The 17,918-nt window shown below is 46.0% G+C and overlaps 1 long non-coding RNA gene across 1 annotated transcript in view; it reads left to right on the top strand.

Annotated features, from left to right (window-relative positions):
• The window catches only part of LOC121856490, a 56,235-nt gene extending 39,766 nt beyond the window's left edge, over window positions 1-16,469 (top strand). The window contains exons 2-3 of the long non-coding RNA XR_006086989.1: window positions 8,443-8,484; window positions 16,422-16,469. This is a non-coding gene — a long non-coding RNA (uncharacterized LOC121856490). The remainder of the gene's footprint in view (window positions 1-8,442; window positions 8,485-16,421) is intronic.
• The last annotated feature ends 1,449 nt before the right edge of the window (window positions 16,470-17,918 follow it).

The raw sequence follows: 17,918 nt of genomic DNA, 5'->3' as shown, positions 1-17,918 counted from the left end.
GAGAGAGAGAGAGAGAGAGAGAGAGAGAGAGAGAGATGCTACAGGAAGTAGAGGGACACGACGGGGAGAGGAATGTGGAGGAAGCTCTAAGAGATATGACAAGGATGAAAGACGGCATAAATACATAAAGGGAAAGCACTCAGAGGACAGTATGTAAGAGGCACAGGGAGCGAGATAAGACAGGTAGAGAGAGGCGACAGGTGGGGAGAGAGGCGACAGGGAGCAGAAGGACAGGGGAGCAAGAGGTGATGGTAGAGAGAGGCATAGGAGCGAGAAGCGACAGGAGCAAGAGGCGACAGGTAGAGAGAGGCGACAGGTTAAGCACAGGGAGCGAGAGGCGACAGGGGAGAGGGCATACAGGAGCGAGAGGTGACAGGTAGAGAGAGGCGACAGAGTGAGAAGCGACAGGCAGCAAGAGGCATGTAGAGAGAGACAGGGAGCAGGGCAAGACAGGGGAGCGAGAGGAGACAGGTAGAGAGAGGCGACAGGGAGCGAGAGGCGACAGGTGTAGAGAGAGGCGACAGGGAGCGAGAAAGCGACAGGTAGCAAGCAGAGGGACAGGGAGTTGAGAGGCGAGCAGGTGAGAGAGAGATGGTGAGCAGGGGGAAGCGACAGGGAGCGAGAAGCGACAGGGAGCGAGAAGCGACAGGGAGCGAGAAGCGACAGGGAGCGAGAAGCGACAGGGAGCGAGAAGCGACAGGGAGCGAGAAGCGACAGGGAGCAAGAGGGGACAGGGAGCGAGAGGCGACAGGGAGCGAGAGGCGACAGGGAGCGAGAGGCGACAGGGAGCGAGAGGCGACAGGTAGACAGAAAGGAGAGAGAGGCGACGGGTAGAGGGAGAGGAGTGGGAGAGGGGAGCCATGAAGGTCCTCCCACACCGTAGTCACCTGGGGGACAAAAAACCTCCAGGTAATGAAGGGACGTCGAGTAGTTCTATTATTTGTTTGTTGTGCCATTTCATAGAGTCTTGTCACCTGACTCATTTACACCACCCAACCTGACCTGCCTACAGCTACAGGTTATTCCTCGTATCGATTGACTGACACCATCACAGATCTTCACCAGGGTGCCGGGGGAGGAAGGTGGCGTACCATGTGAGAATATTTGGCGTATCTACCAGACTTGTGTCCAAATAACAGTAAATAACGCACCAAAATGGACCTGATTTTTAACATGATGACAATCGTAGCTTCACTCTGACTTGTAGCTGTCTGTGGATATGTACATGTATGTATGGTTATGTGTGTATAGGTGTAAGTGGACATGTGCGTGTGGGCCGGTGGGCAGGCCCCGGGGCGCACCCACTGGCCGCCAGGAATGTACGTCCAACACCGCCGGCCTCCCTCCCTCCCTCCCGACGCACCTCTACTTACCACCGCCTCAACCTCTGCTCGGCGGTAAAAGGGCAAATTTATCACACAAACACCTACCCTCCCCCCTCATTGTCGTGTGAGCGTGGGAGTGTGTGTGTGTGTGTGTGTGTGTGTGTGTGTGTGTGTGTGTGTGTGTGTGTGTGTGTGTGTGTGTTAAGACGAAGAACATACCCATGTGAGGGGTGGTATGGAGGAAGTGCTCGACATGAGTGCATTGAAGAGTGAAGTGTCCCAAGTGCCTCTCAGGGTGTGTCCAGGAGGGAGGGTAAGAATGACTCAAGACACTGGGCTGCCTCCCCTACCTCACATCTCTCCTCCCTCCCCACCACATCTCTCCTCCCTCCCTCACCTCACATCCTCCTCCCTCTCCCTCACCACATCCTCCCTCCCTCCCTCACTTCACATCCTCCTCCTCCTCACCTCACATCCTCCTCCCTCCTCACTCACATCTCCTCCTCCCTCCCTCACCACATCCTCCTCCCTCCCTCACTACGATCCTCCTCCCCACTACCCTCCCACCCACTACAACCACGATTACTACAAAAAACTACTACTATCACTGCTACCACCACTACCACCATAACCACAACCACCATACCAACCAACATCACCATCACCACTTCCGCTACCACAACAACCACCACCACAATTCATATAATAACAACGTAACATAAAGAATTTATTAACTGCCCCAGACATTAATGAAACAAAAACTAAGTCGATGGATTAAAAAAATATAAATAAATTAAAAATAAAAATCCTATCACAAAGGTATAAATTAAATAATGAAAGTGAATGTGTAAAAAAAAATATGAAATTTTTAAATATTACTTGACTTAAAACGGTGACGAAGGATCAATTAGTTAAACATTTCAATAATAACAATGATAATAATATAATAATAATAATAATAATAATAATAATAATAATAATAATAATAATAATAATAATAATAACAATAATAAAAATAATAATAATAATAGCAATAATAATGATTAAAAAAAAATAATAATAGCAATAATAATGATAATTAAAATAATAATAATAATAATAATAATAATAATAATAATAATAATAATAAAATAATGATGGTTAAGTGATGTAGAAGAGCGAAAGAAAACCAACGAGAAAAATGGAAATGGGTAAAATTATAATAATTGTAAACTTGTGAAGTAAAACTACAAGAAATGGTGAGAAAGAGAAAGGGTGAGAAATTGAGACACAAATTGGAAAAGATTGAGAAGGTGAGGAGGATGGTGGGGAAGAGGGAGGGAAGGAGAGGAAGAGGGAAAGGAGGAGCAGGAAGAGGAGGGGAAAGAGAGTGGGAGAAGAGGGTCGAAAGAGAGAGGGGGAGAGAGAGAGAGGGGAGGAGGGTTATTTGTCACTGAGGGTGTACCAGTGTCAACAAACGAGAATTAAGAGATGGGGGAGAAGGAGAAGGAAGGAGGGAGATGGGGAAGAGGAGGAGGAGGAGGGGAGAGATGGGAAGGAGTGGGGGAAGAGTATGAAAGGGAGAGGAAAGAGATTAGGAGGATTAAAAGGGAAACGAGGAGGAGGTGGAGTAGGGGAGCGGGGGAGGGGGGGTGGGGGGTGGGGTGGGGGATGGATAAGAGGGATACTTGTCGGTGGTGGTCTACTGTCTGTCTGTCTCTTTCGGTGTCTGTCTGTCTGTCTGTCTGTCTGTCTGTCTGTCTGTCTGTCCCTTTCTCTCCCCCCGACCCTCTAATGCTGCCACCTGTACCCTCCCGTGTTAGGGGAGGGGAGACCACAACTTCCATCACCCTAACCTCCTCCTTCCCCCAACCTCAAGGGAATGTTGTGTGTGTATGTGCGTGTCTGTGTGTATGTGAGTGTGTGTGTGTGTGTGTGTAGGCTCCAGAGACAGCTAACCCTTCCCCCTCACCAACCCCCCCCCCCCCCCCCACCCCCCCCCCCCCCACCACCTCTCACAGAAGCTCGGGGGCAGGGCCTGGGGGAGGGCTGTGAGATCCCCCGAGGTTAGACAGCTAAATGAAACTCTCAGCCGTCTCCTCCAGGCCCTTGTAAACACAGTTGGCTGCTACTCATGGTACACGACTCTGCCTTCTTCACACACCAACCACTAGACTCTTTCGCTCAATGTTCTAAACGCGTATGGGGTGATTAGAGGGTGAATTAGGTGATTAGGGTGTGATACATGTAATTAGGGTGATTATGGGGTCAATTAGGTGATTAGGGAGTGATACACGTAATTAGGGTGATTAAAGAGTGAATGTTAACACGTACGAATTAGCACTTAACTGTAATCTAGTCATGCATATGTTAAGAAACCTTTCCCACCACTTATTTACATAGAGACAAGACAATAAATACACACACACACACACACACACACACACACACACACACACACACACACACACACAATAGGTCACACGACACAGCACATAATCACAGTCTAATAATGCTGTAGGGTATAACAAGCTAACTCTCTTCATTACCATCTCTTACCATAGCAGTGTGATCAGAGAATAACTGTGGGTATAACTCCTGGTATAACTGTGGGTATAACTGTGGGTATAACTGTGGGTATAACTGTGGGTATAACTCCTGGTATAACTGTGGGTCTAACTGTGGGTATAACTGTGGGTCTAACTGTGGGTATAACTCCTGGTATAACTGTGGGTATAACTGTGGGTATAACTGTGGGTATAACTGTGGGTATAACTCCTGGTATAACTGTGGGTATAACTGTGGTATTTATGGTGCTTGGTATTTCACTTTGATCTCTCTCTCTCTCTCTCTGCTTATAATCTCATTGACACATTCCCCTGAAGGTGTGACATACAGCTTGCAGTGCGACATACCACTTAAGGTGTGACATACCGCTTAAGGTGTGACATACCGCTTAAGGGTGATGAGTCAATCACCTTAATATGGAATAGTTTTCAGTTGTTTAAGCTGGAGGTAACATTTTCTCCCCTTCATTAACCTCCCTTTCCAATTACAAGCTTCACCTAAGGGGGTATTGCTACCATCCCTTGTTGGTTAGGGGGGGAGCCTCTACCTTACCAGTTACCTTTAAGGGGAAGGGGAAAGGAGGGAGGTGTCATTACAGTGGCATCTATCCTATTGGGAGAGGGGGAGGGAGGAAGGAGGGGAGAGGGGGAGGGGAGAGGGGGAGGGAGGGAGGGGAGAGAGGGGGGAGAGAGGGAGGTAGCTCTTGTTTTGTTAACTTTTTTCTGAGGAGGGGTGGAAGGACTAGGAGAGAGGGAGAGGAAGAAGGGAAAGGAGTGGAAGGGGAAGAGAGACGGGAGGGAAGAATTTCTCAATCCGCTCCCCTCCCCTGGGTGAGTATATGACACACTCCCCCTGGGGTGGTTGAGCGGACCAGCGGTACTTAGGGGGAACTTGTCATATCAGGAGGCGCCCCCTTAGGCCAGGAGGACCCAGGGGGCACACGTCGTGTCTGGAGGGCCCCCTGAGTCGTGATCCCCACTGGTAGGAGGGCAGGACCCCCGGGCCAAGCCACGGGCGGACCCCTGGTATGTAACCTATATCAGGCAGTCAGCTCCCTCCCCAGGCAGGACAGTGTGTGTGTGTGTGTGGGTGTGTGTGTGTGTGTGTGAAAGAAGAGAGAGAGAAAGGACACAGAAGAAGACGGAAGGGCAGAAGGAGAGAGGAAGGCTGGAGAAAAAGATGGATGGAGGGAGGGAGGAAAAGAGAGAGGATAGTGAAGAAAAGAAAAGGACGGAAGGGTAAAGAGGAGGAGGGGAGAGAGGAGAAGGAAAGAGAAAAAATGGAAGAGGGGAGGAGGGAATAATGGTAATATTAACACTTACACTTGAACTTAACACAGGAGACGCTGCTTGATAACTAAACACTGTACATCAATACAGACAAACAAACAAGCGACCTCATATCATAAACCAAACAAAATAAACAGACAACATCACAAACACATAAATAAACAAACAGACGCTAAATTGGTACAGAAACAAAACAACTGGTAATTCATAACCACACACCTAACCTAACCTAACCTAACCCAACCAAACCTAACCAAACCTAACCTAACCCAACCAAACCTAACCTAACCCAACCTAACCTAACCTAACCTAACCCAACCAAACCTAACCAAACCTAACCTAACCCAACCAAACCTAACCTAACCCAACCAAACCTAACCTAACCCAACCAAACCTAACCTAAACACAACTAACCCAACAATATACCTGTACCACTGTTTATTATACTTCTATGTTAGCCAAATACCTGTACTGTACTTTTTAATTAACCTTACCTGACATATTCGACCCTCACGAATTTGACTTCACACGAATTGTTACTTTTTCTAATATATCGTCACTGTTCGTCACTATTCGTCACTATTCGTCACTGTTCGTCACTGTTCGTCACGGTATAGGTCTCAATGCTACCTCACCCAACACAAAGAAGTCGACCTTAACGAGACACTTGTTCGAGTAGGACCTTGAACCTCACCCTCCAGCCTCGTACAGGTGTATCCAGTCACTGAACCACCAACCACCAGGGAGCCGGAACTTTGTCGTCTCTGATACCGAGGCTTAACTATCGAACTACCGCATGGCAATTTCACACGCCATTACAACCTATTCAGCCTATTTATTAATTATATGTCGTTTAGGTAACTACTAATTCACATAAATTTAGTTTAGGTACTCATAGGAAATCTTTGGGATCACCTGAAGATTAACCACCCTAACCTATCCTAACTTAACCTAACCTATCCTAACTTAAATTAACCTATCCTAACTTAGCTTAACCTATCCTAACTTAAATTAACCTATCCTAACTTAGCCTAACCTATCCTAACTTAAATTAACCTATCCTAACTTAGCTTAACCTATCCTAACTTAAATTAACCTATCCTAACTTCGCCTAACCTATCCTAACTTAAATTAACCTATCCTAACTTAAATTAACCTATCCTAACTTAGCTTAACCTATCCTAACTTAAATTAACCTATCCCAACTTAGCTTAACCTATCCTAACTTAAATTAACCTATACTAACTTAGCCTAACCTATCCTAACTTAAATTAACCTATGGTAACTTAGCCAAACCTATCCTAACCTAACCTAACCTATCCGTGGTCTACCCTTCTTGTGGATGCAAATGAATTAACAGACCTTGTTAAAATTTACCACCCATACTAGTTAATAATAGCCAACTAATCATCCAATACTAGTTAATAATAGCCAACTAATCATCCAATACTAGTTAATAATAGCCAACTAATCATCCAATACTAGTTAATAATAGCCAACTAATCATCCAATACTAGTTAATAATAGCCAACTAATCATCCAATACTAGTTAATAATAGCCAACTAATCATCCAATACTAGTTAATAATAGCCAACTAATCATCCAATACTAGTTAATAATAGCCAACTAATCATCCAATACTAGTTAATAATAGCCAGCTAATCATCCAATACTGGTTAATAATAGCCAACTAACCATCCAATACTAGTTAATAATAGCCAGCTAATCATCCAATACTAGTTAATAATAGCCAACTAATCATCCAATACTAGTTAATAATAGCCAACTAATCATCCAATACTAGTTAGGCAGCCAACTAATCATCCAATACTAGTTAATAACAGCCAACTAATCATCCAATACTAGTTAATAATAGCCAGCTAATCATCCAATACTAGTTAATAATAGCCAACTAATCATCCAATACTAGTTAATAATAGCCAGCTAATCATCCAATACTGGTTAATAATAGCCAACTAACCATCCAATACTAGTTAATAATAGCCAACTAATCATCCAATACTAGTTAATAATAGCCAACTAATCATCCAATACTACACCAGGATCATGAAACAAGCAACAAGATAAAGAAATACAAAAAACTACATCAACGCAAAAATAACAAAGAAATTTATCCCTCAACAAAAAAAACTCGTAATCGGAAAGCAAAAAAAAAATAATAATAAAAATAAATAAATAAAAATGAAAAAAAATATATAAAAAAATATATAAATACGGGTAAAATTACACATATGGAATAAAACAAGATTAAAAACAAGACCTGGCAACCACAGATCCACGGACACGAAATTTTAAAAGTTGTGTTAAAAATGATTTAAAACTACGAGCCATAAACGAGCTACTGTTAGGATGGTGGCGGGCGAACGGTCGTCTGGCGTTGTTGATTGTTCGTGGTGGCGTTGTTGATTGCTCGTGGTGGCGTTGTTCATTGCTCTTGGTGGCGTTGTTGATTGCTCGTGGTGGCGTTGTTGATTGTTCGTGGTGGCGTTGTTGATTGTTTGTGGTGGCGTTGTTGATTGCTCGTGGTAGTTGTTGATTGATCAGAAGGAAGGAGGAAGCGAGTGAGGAAGAAAGGGGAGAGGGGGTGAACAGACGGGTGAGGGAGACTAAGTGAGAGGTGTGTTAGGTAATGGAGGGAGGAAAGACGTAGTAAATAAATAATCTATTACACTCAAGCATATAATTACACACACACACACACACATTACAACTAATTACCTTAATTACTTTTATGCTTTCAATATTTATTTTTATTATTAGTGTTATTATAATCATCTATTGTCATTAGGTATTATTTGTATTGTCTCTTAATTATGTTTTTGTTCTATAAATTCTAATGTTATTTTCCACACTTTTATTTCATATTCATCATCCATTATTATTATTATCTTCTTTTTTATTAATTCTCACCATCACTAATCATCATTTTCTTTCTTTCACCACCCTCACCACTCTCACCTTCACAAATCATCATTATCATCTTCTTCATCATCATCACTACTACTAGCACCATCATCACCTCCCCTTCCTCCCACCACCACCGATCAACACCCACTTCCTCACCATCACCACCATCAACACCCACTTCTCCACCATCACCACCATCAACACACTCTAGTACTGCCGGCGTACACGGCCGGCTAAGAGATGTACACACAGACACACGGCCGGCTTGATGTACACACACACACACACACACACACAGGGCCAGTTAGAAGGTGCACAGCAATACCCAATATCTCAGGTTCTTATTCTACAGGCGGCTCTGTGGCGAGAACAACACCGATACTCTACGGACGAGGTAGGGAACGAACACCCCACCACCAGCACCACCACCACCACCACCACCCTCCCTCTGTCCCATCCCACCACAACCAGCAGGGAGAGGAAGAGAGAGAGAGGGAGAGAGAGAAAGAAAGAGAGGAGGGGTGAAGAGAGAGAGAGATAGAGAAAGGATGGAAGGGGGGAAGAGGAAGGGAGAGATTCAGAAAATGGGAGGAAAGGAGCGGAATCCATACGAGGAGGAAAAAACTTTCCTATCCATCTATCCCATCCCATCCTATCATCCCATCCCATATCATCCCTCTATCCTACCTTACCTTAACTCCCCAACTTAACCATCCCATCTGATCCATACCTCATACCATTACCATCACCACCACCAGTACCACCACCATTTCACACTAATCACCACCTTACAATATCACCACTATCACCACTTAACACTCTCACCACCATAACCAGTAGCATCATCACCACCTAACACTATCATCACCATTCTCACCACCTTACACTATCACCACCTCCATCATCACTACCTTACATTACCGTCATCACCTTACACACACTTCATACTACCACCATCACCATAACTAGCAGCTTGGGAGGAAGAAGAAATAGGGATGATGAATGATAGTGAGATAAGAGAGAGAGAGAGAGAGAGTGAAAAGAATATGAATAACAGAACTTAGAAGAGTAAGGAAAGGTGCTATAATTAGGTAGGCAATTATTATTATTATTATTATTATTATTATTATTATTATTATTATTATTATTATTATTATTATTATTATTATTATTAGTATTTAGTAGTAGTAGAAGTAGTATTGTTATTATTATTATTATTATTATTATTATTATTATTATTATTATTATTATTATTATTATTATTATTATTATTATTATTATTATTATTATTATTATTATTATTATTTAGTAATAGTAGTAGAAGTAGTATTGTTATTATTATTATTATTATTATTATTTAATATATGTTGTGTTGTTGTATTATGTTATATTAATTATTATTATTATTATTAAATTTTTGTTTGTGTGTGTGTGTATTATTATTATTATTATTATTATTATTATTATTATTATTATTATTATTTAGTAGTAGTAGTAGTAGTAGTAGTATTGTTATTATTATTATATTATTACCGGCATTATCTTTATTAGTACATTTATTAATATTATTATATATTTATAACTATCACTAGTATTATCTTCAGCATTAGTTTTACCATTACTAAGAACTTGACAAATCCCTCAGAGGAACGAGACTATTTACTTAGTACAAGCCTTTCCTGCCATGTAAATAATGTAAGAACAATTATATAGGAACAATTAAATCATATAGGCACGTTTATATAGGCACAGATATAGAGGTATAGTTAATCATATATACGTAATTAACAACAGCAACAACAACAACAGATATTAAGGTCAAAACAAAGTATCGATAGTCTTTTAATGTCTATGTGTGTGTGTGTGTGTGTGTGTGTGTGTGTGTGTGTGTGTGTGTGTGTGTTGGTGTGTGTGTGGGTTTTGAGAGTGTGGAGGGGTGTTGTGTGTGTGTGGAGGGGTGTGTGTGTGGAGGGGTGTGTGGAGGAGGTGTGGTGGTGTGTGGATGGGTGTGTGGAGGTGGGGTGTGTGTGGTCAGGTGTGGTGAGAGTTGTTGTGTGGTGGTGTGTGGTGTAGGTGTGTGGTGTGTGTGGCAGGTGGGGGTGGGACAAGGTGGGGTGGGAGGAGGACAAGGTGGGTGAGGAGGCTGGTTGTGTGGGGTGGAAGAGGTCAAGGGGTGGAGGAGGTGAAGGTGTGGGGTGGAGGAGGAAGGCGTAGGCGGAGGAGGTCAAGGGGGTGGGAGGAGGTAGGTGGTGGAGGACAGGTGTGGGGTGGGGAGGACAAGGTGGGCGGAGTAGGTGAAGGTGTGGGTGGAAGAGGTGAAGGTGGTGGAGGGAGGTGAAGGTTTGGGGTGGAGGAGGACAAGGTGTGGGTGGGGGAGGTCAAGTTGTGGGGTGAGGAGGTGAAGGTGGGTGGGAGGACAAGGTGTGGGTGGGGGAGGACAAGGTGTGGGTGGAGGAGGACAAGGTGGTGGGCAGGTCAAGGTGTGGGTGGGAAGAGGTCAAGGGTGGAGGAGGTGAAGGTGTGGGTGGAGGAGGAAAGGAGTAGGTCAAGGTGTGGGTGGAAGAGGTCAAGGTGTGGGTGGAGGAGGTGAAGGTGTGGGTGGAGGAGGACAGGGTGGGGAGGACAAGGTGTGGGTGGAAGTGTGGGGTGGAGGGTATGTGGGTGGAGGAGGACAGGGGTGGAGGAGGTGAAGGTGTGTGGGGAGGAGGGCGGAGGATAAGGTGTGGGGTGGTAGAGGTGTTGGAGGAGGTGTGGGTGGAGGGGGACATGGAGGAGGTGAAGGTGGGTGGAGGACAAGGGGTGTGGGAGGGGTGGAGGAGGTGAAGGTGTGTGGAGAAGGGACAAGGTGTGGGGAGGAAGAGGGGGTGAAGGAGGAAGTGTGGGTGGGGAGGACAAGGTGGGTGGAGGAGGAAGGAGGAGGTGGGGCGGAGGAGGGTCAAGGTGTGGGTGGAAGAGGTCAAGTTGGGGTGGAGGAGGTGAAGGTGGGGTGGAGGAGGACAAGGTGTGGGTAGGTCAAGTGTGGGTGGAAGAGGTCAAGTTGTGGGTGGAGGAGGTGAGGGTGGAGGAGGTGATGGTGTGGGTGGGGGGAGGACAAGGTGTGGGCGGAGGAGGCCGGGTTGTGGGTGGAGGAGGTGAAGGTGTGGGTGAGGAGGACAAGGTGTGGGGGGAGGGACAAGGTGTGGGGGAGGAGGACAAGGTGTGGGGGGGGTGGGAAGAGGTCAAGTTGTGGGTGGGAGGAGGAAGGTGTGGGGGAGGAGGACAAGGTGTGGATGGGGGAGGACAAGGTGTGGGTGGAGGAGGACAAGGTGTGGGAGTAGGTCAAGGTGTGGGTGGGGGGAGGGCAAGTGTGGGTGGAGGAGGCCAAGTTGTGGGGTGGAGGAGGTGAAGGTGTGGGGTGGGGGAGGACAAGGTGTGGGTGGGGAGGACAAGGTGTGGGGTGGAGTAGGTCAAGGTGTGGGTGGAGGAGGCTGGTTGTGGGTGGAGGAGGTGAAGGTGTGGGGTGGAGGAGGACAAGGTGGGTGGGGAGGACAAGGTGGGGCGGGAGGAGGGCTAAGGTGTGGGTGGAGGAGGTCAAGTTGTGGGTGGAGGAGGTGTGTGGGGTGGAGGAGGTAGGTGGGTGGAGGAGGTGAAGGTGTAGGTGAGGGAGTTCAAGGGGTGGAGGAGGGAAGGTGTGGGGTGGAGGAGGCAAGGTGTGGGGTGGGGGAGGACAAGGTGTGGGGGAGGACAAGGTGTGGGCGGAGGACAAGGTGTGGGGTGGGTGAGGTCAAGTTGTGGGGTGGAGGAGGTGAAGGTGTGGGGTGGAGGAGGTGATGGGTGTGGGGTGGAGGAGGTGAAGGTAGAGGGGACGGAGGAGGTAAAGTTGTGGGTAGAGGGAGGTAGAAGGTGTAGGTGGGGAGGACAGGGGTGGAGGAGGACAAGGTGTGGGCGGAGTGTCAAGGTGTGGGTGGAGGAGGTCAAGGAGGAACACATTTGGAGGCAGGACGAGGTACACATGAGAGGCAGCAGGAGGTAGAGGCACACATGAGAGGCAGCAGGAGGGAGGTACACATGAGAGGCAGCAGGGGCTAGGAGGTACACATGAGAGAGAGGTAGAGGTACACATGAGAGGCAGGAGGTAGAGAGGTACACATGAGAGGCAAGGGGGGTAGAGGTACACATGAGAGGCAGCAGGAGGTAGAGGTACACATGAGAGGCAGCAGGAGATAGAGAGGACACATGACAGGCAGCAGGAGGTAGAGGTACACATGAGAGGCAGGAGGTAGAGGTACACATGAGAGGCAGCAGGAGATATAGGCACATGAGGCAGCAGGAGGTAGAGGCACACATGAGAGGCAGCAGGAGGTAGAGGCACAGAGAGGCAGCAGGGAGGCACATGAGAGGCAGCAGGAGGGCACACAGGCAGGAAGAGGGCACACATGAGAGGCAGGAGGTAGAGGTACACATGAGAGGCAGGAGGTAGAGGTACACATGAGAGGCAGCAGGAGGTAGAGGTACACATGAGAGGCAGCAGGAGGTAGAGGTACATGAGAGACAGCAGGAGGAGGTACACATGAGAGGCAGCAGGGGCTGAGGTAGCAGGGGCTAGAGGTACATGTGAGAGGCAGCAGGCGGAGGTAAAGAGGGAGGTAGAGGTACATGAGAGGCAGCAGAGGCTAGAGGTACACATGAGAGGCAGCAGGCGGTAGAGGTACACATGAGAGGCAGCAGGAGGTAGAGGTACACAGCTACCACCACCACCACCAACACCACTACAACCACCACCACCAACACCACCACTACAACCACCACCACCACCACCACCACCACTAGCATCACTACCACCACCACCACTATCTCAAACACTACCACCACCACCACAATTACTATTACCATTTCAACAACAACTACTACTACCACCACCACCACTAGCAACACTACCATCACCACCACCACTAGCATCACTACCACCACCACCACTATCTCAAACACTACCACCACCACCACAATTATTATTACCATTTCAACAACAACTACTACTACTACCACCACCCTTCAACCACCACCTGGGGCCCCTCCAGGGGCCCAGTCTACCATCCAAGGTTCCACACGCCTGACAGTGACACTCTATGCCTCTGGTCACCTGTTGATGGAACCTTGTTGTCTGGCTAACACCTGTACCTCACTTTACCCAGCCGTAACCCTTCACCTAGTGTCACCTGATCTCACATTAACATTCACCTTACTCTTCTTCACCTCACCACCAGTAAACCTTCTACATTATACCTCAGTGTCACCTCCCTTAGACCATATGAAGCCTCTTATTCCACCTGTTACCACCTGTAGCTTCTCTGCCCCACCTGGCACCTTTGCACCTCGCCTATCAACACCACCAGACCCACAAAAACACGTCAACGCCAAGATGACTATAGAGACAGAAGAAGGTACTGCACGAGGTTACTGTCTCACCCAACCTTCATGTACTGTACAGGTGTTTGGTCAGCGCGGCCAGGTGGTCAGAGGGGGCTACGTGGTTAGTGGGGCCACGTGGTATCGAGGCCATGTAGTCAGGGAGGCCCACGTTGTCTCTGGGCCATGTATTAAGAGGATCCATGGTTTGAGGCCATGCATTCAGCGAGGCCACGTGGTCTCTGGGCCATGTAGTCAGGGGGACCAAGTGGTCAGGTGGTCAGTGAGGCCGTCTGGGAGGAGGATGGCCGCCCCGAGCAGTGCTTAGAGGGCAGGGCGGGGGACGGCCTCCCACACCTGCCTAAACCAGCCCAATCCTCCCCACGCTTGCTTAAGCCTGCCCACCCTCCCACTCTTGCCTAAAGCTGCCCACTCCTCCCCACTCTTGCTCAAACCTGCCCACCTCCTCACTCTTGCTCAAACCTGCCCACCCTCCCACTTGCTTAACCCGCCCACCTCCCCACTTGAAGCTGCCCACCTCCTCACTCTTGCTCAAACCTGCCCACCTCCTCACTCTTGTTAAACCCGCCCACTCCTCCACTTGCTTAAACCTGCCCACCTCCTCACTTTGCTCAAACCTGCCCACCTCCCCACTCTTGCTTAAACCTGCCCACCTCCCACTCTTGCCTGTGCCCACCTCCCACCTTGCTCAAACCTGCCCACCTCCTCACTCTTGCTCAAACCTGCCCACCTCCCACCTTGCTAAACCCGCCCACCTCCCACTCTGCCTAAAGCTGCCCACTCCTCCCCACTCTTGCCTAAAGCTGCCCACTCCTCCCCACTCTTGCTCAAACCTGCCCACTCCTCCTCACTCTTGCTTAAACCTGCCCACTCCTCCCCACTCTTGCTTAAACCCGCCCACTCCTCCCCACTCTTGCCTAAAGCTGCCCACTCCTCCCCACTCTTGCTCAAACCTGCCCACTCCTCCTGTCTCTGTTTTCAAGCCTGCCCACCTCGCCTAAAGCTGCCCACCTCACTTTCTAAACCTGCCCACTCCTCTTGCCTAAAGCTGCCCACTCCTCCCCACTCTTGCTCAAACCTGCCCACTCCTCCTCACTCTTGCTTAAACCTGCCCACTCCTCCCCACTCTTGCTTAAACCCGCCCACTCCTCCCCACTCTTATTTAAACCTGCCCACTCCTCCTCACTCTTGCCTAAAGCTGCCCACTCCTCCCCACTCTTACTTTAACCTGCCCACTCTTCCCCACTCTTGCTTAAACCTCCCACTCCTCCCCACTCTTGCTTAGAACCGGCTTTATTGAGCTAAAACTGACTACGAGTTATAAGCTTTACATTAATGAGATGGAACTGGGATAGAACTGACTTAGAACAGGCTTAGAACTGACTTAGAACTGACTTAGAACTGACTTAGAACTGACTTAGAACTGACTTAGAACTGACTTCACCGAGTTGGCTGAGTGGCTAGAGGCATCAACGAACCATTCTACTGACCCTAGTTCGATGCCTCTTCTTACCTGGGGTTTCCCGTGACAGAAGTAAGGAGATGTTTGGGGGTAAAGAGGGTGAAGGGAAGGGGGAGGGGAAGGGGGAAGGTGGAGGGGGAAGGGGGAGGGGGAGGGGTACCATCTTAGTGTTGTTATGTCGGTGATTTTAACTTCCTTATAATGAAGGTTGGAATAACAGCTGTCAACAAATGGATAGTTCACCTGAATATTAGACACCCTACCTTATGTCACCTGAAGATTAATCACCCCAGTATAATTCACCTGAAAATTAATCACCCTAACGCTAACCAAACCTAACTTAGTTAAACCTATGCTAACGTTAATCTAACCTAACCGATCTTAGCCTAACTTACCCTAACGCTAACCTAACCTAATCTAATCTCATTTACCCTAAGCTCAACCTATATATAAGCTAACTTCACCTAATCTAACCTCACCTACCCTAAGCTAACATAAATTAATCTAACCTCACCTACCCTAAGCTAACTTCAAACCTCATCTAACCTCACCTACCCTAAGCTAACAAATTAATCTAACCTCAACTACTCTAACTAACTTAACCTAACTAACGCTAACTTATTTTTACCTAACCCAACCTAACCCAACCTAACCTAACCCCTTCAGGCAAACGTTAAGGAGGTTAATTTTAAGGTAAAATAAGATGGGGTGTCGAATCTTCAGATCAACCAAATTACAAAATAGCCTCATCGAAATACACACACACACACACACACACACACACAGAAAATGGCCCATATTTTGGTGGTGGGGGGTTATTCAGTAGTCCTATAATTTTGTTGGATATATATTTCTTGAATTTACAAAAAAAAAGAAAAAATATACAGTATATATATCGTATTCTACGCACTTGTTTAATAAAATAATTCTGTCTCATTCTTGCTTAAAAAATCATGTTAATTATTAATTCTACATTACATAGTTTGACGCCGAAAAAATATGTGCAAATTTGGGGAAACTTACGCAAAAGGGAAAGTTAGGGTCAAATTATCACAGATTTACGCAACAGAAAAAAATCATTATTTCTGTCACTCTATTTTAATGTTACGGGAAAGCTTGATTCAGATTTTTTTTTTGCCATAATTTTCCGTAAAAGTGGCGTCATTATTTTGGTTATTTTTCACTTATATGCAGCAATTACACAGGTGATTTTATTATTTATTTTGTCTTTAATGTTACGCATCATATTATTGTTTTGTTTAAGTTTGTCTTCAGTCTTATACGCAATAAATTAGAACAGTATTTTGTCTTTAAGTTTGTCTTCAGTCTTAAACGCAACAGATCATTCTTTTGTTTTCATTCATTTTGCCTTTAGTGTTGCGCATCAGATTATTGTTTTGTTGTGTTGTGTGAGGATGTATGATGACGTGTGTACTGACGTGTTGTGTTTATTCCCTGTACAGTATATGGGAGACTTACACCAAGAACTTGCGAAATGGGACGTCACCACGGTAAGGCTCTCTCTCTCTCTCTCTCTCTCTCTCTCTCTCTCTCGATCTCTCTCTCTCTCTCTCTCTGTATATACAAAATAAATTAAAACACTATCACTAAGGCTGCTTGTCTTTTGTTTGGTCTTTAGCACAATAAACTACGCAAATTTATGAATCACTAATCAGAGTTTGTTTCAGTCTTGGGTATTCTGCTTGAGACCTACGAACTCACAACAACAACAACAGCAACGACAATAACAACAGCAAAAACAACAACAACACTAATAACAAAAACAACAATACTAACAATAACAGAGACAATTAATAATATACTTGCACATCTCATCAAGATCCTCTTAACAATAAAAAAAATAAAATCCTCGTCAATAATTATTTTGTTGACAGAAAAAAACCCGAGAAATATCATAGCCAAAGCACCTCCCCCCCCCCCACACACACGTTAATTTAACCTTCAATAACATAAATGGACGTATTTAAAAGTGACAGACAACCAATCGTGATTTATAAGACTCTGGAAATACTGAACGAAGAATAATATCTGAAGAAGTTTAGGGATATTATGTCGTAATTATTGGAGGTGAGTCTTCTGTAGGCTGGATGGGTGTAAGGTATGGATGGAAAGGTGATGGATGACATGAGATGATATGAATGATGTAAATAGATGGATAAGTGTGGATAATGATGGATGAGGAGATGATGAGAATGATGGATAGATGAACAGGTTTAAGTATTCATGATTATACCTTATGAGTGTATATCCTGAGTATGATGATTTAACCCTTTGAGTATGACGATTTGTAACCTCTTGAGTATGATGATTTAACCCCTTAACTGCCTGCAACCTCACCTACCTTGTATTTTCACCCTCACCTTTCCCTACCTTCTCCTCCTTACCCTCACCTTCCCCTACCTCCAACTTCCCCTACTTCACCCTACCCTCACCTACCTCCACCCTCTCCTACCTCCAGTCTCCACCTCCCCAACCCTCACCTTCCCCTCCTTTATTTCCACCCCCTCCCCTCACCCACCTACAGCCACGCCCAATATATCCAACGTCCACTCAGTTAACTCACACAAATATACTGATACAATTTTTCTCTTTCCCGCTGTGTAAATAACTCACATATCAAGTTACATAAAACTGACCCGGAGTTTGTTCACTTAATACCCGACACTCGCTCACGCAAAACATCCAATCATGAATTTTTGGCAATTAATATGTGTGTGTATGTATGTATGTATGTATGGATGTGAATGTATATAGCCTGTGTGTATAACTATGTATATGTATTGACGATCAAAAATTCAGGCTATTGTGTTGTGCAAAAAAAGTGTGTGTGTGTGTGTGTGTGTGTGTGTGTGTGTGTGTGTGTGTGTGTGTGTGTGTGTGTGTGGACATAAATATGACAAATATAAAAAGAGAGACCGACAGACAAACAAACAGACAAA

Source organism: Homarus americanus, unplaced genomic scaffold (genome assembly GCF_018991925.1).
Source record: "Homarus americanus isolate GMGI-L3 unplaced genomic scaffold, GMGI_Hamer_2.0 scaffold45038, whole genome shotgun sequence".
In the NCBI taxonomy this organism is placed as follows: domain Eukaryota; kingdom Metazoa; phylum Arthropoda; class Malacostraca; order Decapoda; family Nephropidae; genus Homarus; species Homarus americanus.
Note: the sequence above shows the minus strand (reverse complement) of the source record. Positions and strands in the feature narration are given on the sequence as shown.